The following is a 6,000-nucleotide window of genomic DNA, read 5'->3' as shown; positions in this document are numbered from 1 at the left end:
AATAAAAAAAAAACCGGATTGAAAACTACATTAGAAAGCGGTTCACCAGATACAGGCACCATATATATATATATACACAATTGTCACAGACAATATAGCACTATAGACATACAATTGTAATAGAAGGTATAGATAGCATTATAGACATACAATTGTTATAGAAGGTATAGATAGCATTATAGACATACAATTGTAATAGAAGGTATAGATAGCATTATAGACATACAATTGTAATAGAAGGTATAGATAGCATTACAGACATACAATTGTTATAGAAGGTATAGATAGCATTATAGACATACAATTGTAATAGAAGGTATAGATAGCATTATAGACATACAATTGTTATAGAAGGTATAGCACTATAGACATACAATTGTAATAGAAGGTATAGATAGCATTATAGAGATACAATTGTTATAGAAGGTATAGATAGCATTATAGACATACAATTGTTATAGAAGGTATAGATAGCATTATAGACATACAATTGTAATAGAAGGTATAGATAGCATTATAGACATACAATTGTAATAGAAGGTATAGATAGCATTATAGACATACAATTGTAATAGAAGGTATAGATAGCATTATAGACATACAATTGTTATAGAAGGTATAGATAGCATTATAGACATACAATTGTTATAGAAGGTATAGATAGCATTATAGACATACAATTGTAATAGAAGGTATAGAACATAGACATACAATTGTAATAGAAGGTATAGATAGCATTATAGACATACAATTGTTATAGAAGGTATAGCATTATAGACATACAATTGTTATAGAAGGTATAGATAGCATTATAGACATACAATTGTTATAGAAGGTATAGATAGCACTATAGACATACAATTGTTATAGAAGGTATAGCATTATAGACATACAATTGTAATAGAAGGTATAGATAGCATTATAGACATACAATTGTAATAGAAGGTATAGATAGCATTATAGACATACAATTGTTATAGAAGGTATAGATAGCATTATAGACATACAATTGTAATAGAAGGTATAGATAGCATTATAGACATACAATTGTTATAGAAGGTATAGATAGCATTATAGACATACAATTGTTATAGAAGGTATAGATAGCATTATAGACATACAATTGTAATAGAAGGTATAGATAGCATTATAGACATACAATTGTAATAGAAGGTATAGATAGCATTATAGACATACAATTGTTATAGAAGGTATAGATAGCATTATAGAGATACAATTGTTATAGAAGGTATAGATAGCATTATAGACATACAATTGTTATAGAAGGTATAGCACTATAGACATACAATTGTAATAGAAGGTATAGATAGCATTATAGACATACAATTGTAATAGAAGGTATAGATAGCATTATAGAGATACAATTGTTATAGAAGGTATAGATAGCATTATAGACATACAATTGTAATAGAAGGTATAGATAGCATTATAGACATACAATTGTTATAGAAGGTATAGATAGCATTATAGACATACAATTGTAATAGAAGGTATAGATAGCATTATAGACATACAATTGTTATAGAAGGTATAGATAGCATTATAGACATACAATTGTAATAGAAGGTATAGATAGCATTATAGACATACAATTGTTATAGAAGGTATAGATAGCATTATAGACATACAATTGTAATAGAAGGTATAGATAGCATTATAGACATACAATTGTTATAGAAGGTATAGCATTATAGACATACAATTGTTATAGAAGGTATAGATAGCATTATAGACATACAATTGTAATAGAAGGTATAGCATATAGACATACAATTGTAATAGAAGGTATAGATAGCATTATAGACATACAATTGTTATAGAAGGTATAGATAGCATTATAGACATACAATTGTTATAGAAGGTATATGCACTATAGACATACAATTGTAATAGAAGGTATAGATAGCATTATAGACATACAATTGTTATAGAAGGTATAGATAGCATTATAGACATACAATTGTAATAGAAGGTATAGATAGCATTATAGACATACAATTGTTATAGAAGGTATAGATAGCATTATAGACATACAATTGTTATAGAAGGTATAGATAGCACTATAGACATACAATTGTAATAGAAGGTATAGATAGCATTATAGACATACAATTGTAATAGAAGGTATAGATAGCATTATAGACATACAATTGTAATAGAAGGTATAGATAGCATTATAGACATACAATTGTAATAGAAGGTATAGATAGCATTATAGACATACAATTGTTATAGAAGGTATAGATAGCATTATAGACATACAATTGTAATAGAAGGTATAGATAGCATTATAGACATACAATTGTTATAGAAGGTATAGATAGCATTATAGACATACAATTGTAATAGAAGGTATAGATAGCATTATAGACATACAATTGTAATAGAAGGTATAGATAGCATTATAGACATACAATTGTAATAGAAGGTATAGATAGCATTATAGACATACAATTGTTATAGAAGGTATAGATAGCATTATAGACATACAATTGTAATAGAAGGTATAGATAGCATTATAGACATACAATTGTTATAGAAGGTATAGATAGCATTATAGACATACAATTGTAATAGAAGGTATAGATAGCATTATAGACATACAATTGTTATAGAAGGTATAGATAGCATTATAGACATACAATTGTAATAGAAGGTATAGATAGCATTATAGACATACAATTGTTATAGAAGGTATAGATAGCATTATAGACATACAATTGTTATAGAAGGTATAGATAGCATTATAGACATACAATTGTAATAGAAGGTATAGATAGCATTATAGAGATACAATTGTTATAGAAGGTATAGATAGCATTATAGACATACAATTGTTATAGAAGGTATAGATAGCATTATAGACATACAATTGTTATAGAAGGTATAGATAGCATTATAGACATACAATTGTTATAGAAGGTATAGATAGCATTATAGACATACAATTGTTATAGAAGGTATAGATAGCATTATAGACATACAATTGTAATAGAAGGTATAGATAGCATTATAGACATACAATTGTTATAGAAGGTATAGATAGCATTATAGACATACAATTGTTATAGAAGGTATAGATAGCATTATAGACATACAATTGTTATAGAAGGTATAGATAGCATTATAGACATACAATTGTAATAGAAGGTATAGATAGCATTATAGAGATACAATTGTTATAGAAGGTACAGATAGCATTATAGACATACAATTGTTATAGAAGGTATAGGCATTATAGACATACAATTGTTATAGAAGGTATAGATAGCATTATAGACATACAATTGTTATAGAAGGTATAGATAGCATTATAGACATACAATTGTTATAGAAGGTATAGATAGCATTATAGACATACAATTGTTATAGAAGGTATAGCATTATAGACATACAATTGTTATAGAAGGTATAGATAGCATTATAGACATACAATTGTTATAGAAGGTATAGATAGCATTATAGACATACAATTGTTATAGAAGGTATAGATAGCATTATAGACATACAATTGTTATAGAAGGTATAGATAGCATTATAGACATACAATTGTTATAGAAGGTATAGATAGCATTATAGACATACAATTGTTATAGAAGGTATAGATAGCATTATAGACATACAATTGTTATAGAAGGTATAGATAGCATTATAGAGATACAATTGTTATAGAAGGTATAGATACTATAGAATACAATTGTTATAGAAGTATAGATAGCATTATAGAATAACAATGTTATAGAAGGTATAGATAGCATTATAGACATACAATTGTTATAGAAGGTATAGATAGCATTATAGAGATACAATTGTTATAGAAGGTATAGCAATTATAGAATACAATTGTTATAGAAGGTATAGATAGCATTATAGACATACAATTGTTATAGAAGGTATAGATAGCATTATAGACATACAATTGTTATAGAAGGTATAGATAGCATTATAGACATACAATTGTTATAGAAGGTATAGATAGCATTATAGACATACAATTGTTATAGAAGGTATAGATAGCATTATAGACATACAATTGTTATAGAAGGTATAGCACTATAGACATACAATTGTTATAGAAGGTATAGCATTATAGACATACAATTGTTATAGAAGGTATAGCATTATAGACATACAATTGTTATAGAAGGTATAGCATTATAGACATACAATTGTTATAGAAGGTATAGATAGCACTATAGACATACAATTGTTATAGAAGGTATAGATAGCATTATAGACATACAATTGTTATAGAAGGTATAGAATTATAGACATACAATTGTTATAGAAGGTATAGAAGCATATAGACATACAATTGTTATAGAAGGTTAGATAGCATTATAGACATACAATTGTTATAGAAGGTATAGCACATATAGACATACAATTGTTATAGAAGGTATAGATAGCATTATAGACGTACAATTGTTATAGAAGGTATAGAAGTAGCAATTTATAGACATACAATTGTTATAGAAGGTATAGATAGCATTATAGACATACAATTGTTATAGAAGGTATAGATAGCATTATAGAGATACAATTGTATAGAAGTATATAGAAGGTATAGATAAGCATTATAGACATACAATTGTTATAGAAGGTATAGCTGCACTATAGACATACAATTGTAATAGAAGGTATAGATAGCATTATAGACATACAATTGTTATAGAAGGTATAGATAGCACTATAGACATACAATTGTTATAGAAGGTATAGATAGCATTATAGACATACAATTGTTATAGAAGGTATAGATAGCATTATAGACATACAATTGTTTATAGAAGGTATAGATAGCATTATAGACATACAATTGTTATAGAAGGTATAGATAGCATTATAGACATACAATTGTTATAGAAGGTATAGCACTATAGACATACAATTGTAATAGAAGGTATAGATAGCATTATAGAGATACAATTGTTATAGAAGGTATAGATAGCATTATAGAGATACAATTGTAATAGAAGGTATAGATAGCATTATAGACATACAATTGTTATAGAAGGTATAGATAGCATTATAGACATACAATTGTTATAGAAGGTATAGATAGCGTTATAGACATACAATTGTTATAAGAAGGTATAGATAGCATTATAGACATACAATTGTAATAGAAGGTATAGATAGCATTATAGACATACAATTGTAATAGAAGGTATAGATAGCATTATAGACATACAATTGTAATAGAAGGTATAGCATTATAGACATACAATTGTTATAGAAGGTATAGATAGCATTATAGAGATACAATTGTTATAGAAGGTATAGATAGCATTATAGACATACAATTGTTATAGAAGGTATAGCACTATAGACATACAATTGTAATAGAAGGTATAGATAGCATTATAGAGATACAATTGTTATAGAAGGTATAGCACTATAGAGATACAAAAGATATAAAGAACATAATGACTGAGTTTCAGATTAAACAAATATGATCAACTTTGTCAAAAGTGGACACTTGAAGCAATACTTGCCTTCCTCCACTGGAAGACACTTATTCAATCCCCCTCTCACATATTTAACCCCCCCCCCACACACACACAATCAATCCCCCTTCCCCACACATTTAATCTCTCACCCCCGCCCCTCCCTTCCCTCCTCCATTTTATGGAAGTGACATAAAAACACTTTCTGTCACGAACAAATAACTCTGCATCATGAAATTATGGAGTAATGTTCCATGAACAATTGGGTAAATACAACAGTGAAAAACAGAACTTCTATGGACAGGGATACAACCATCTTATACAACAAACACATCAGAATATATAGATTTGTCTGAAATACAAAATGCACCATTCTAACGAACAGCTTTACTGATAAGTGACAACCATGTATACAGGTAATGATCACCCATAATGAAAATCCTTAGAAGCATATACAAAATGACTTATATCGTAAAATTGGGATATTACACACCGGCTCTATCAGACTAAATTTCTCTAGCCCAGTACA

This window comes from Argopecten irradians, chromosome 4 (genome assembly GCF_041381155.1).
Source record: "Argopecten irradians isolate NY chromosome 4, Ai_NY, whole genome shotgun sequence".
Classification (NCBI taxonomy): domain Eukaryota; kingdom Metazoa; phylum Mollusca; class Bivalvia; order Pectinida; family Pectinidae; genus Argopecten; species Argopecten irradians.
Note: the sequence above shows the minus strand (reverse complement) of the source record.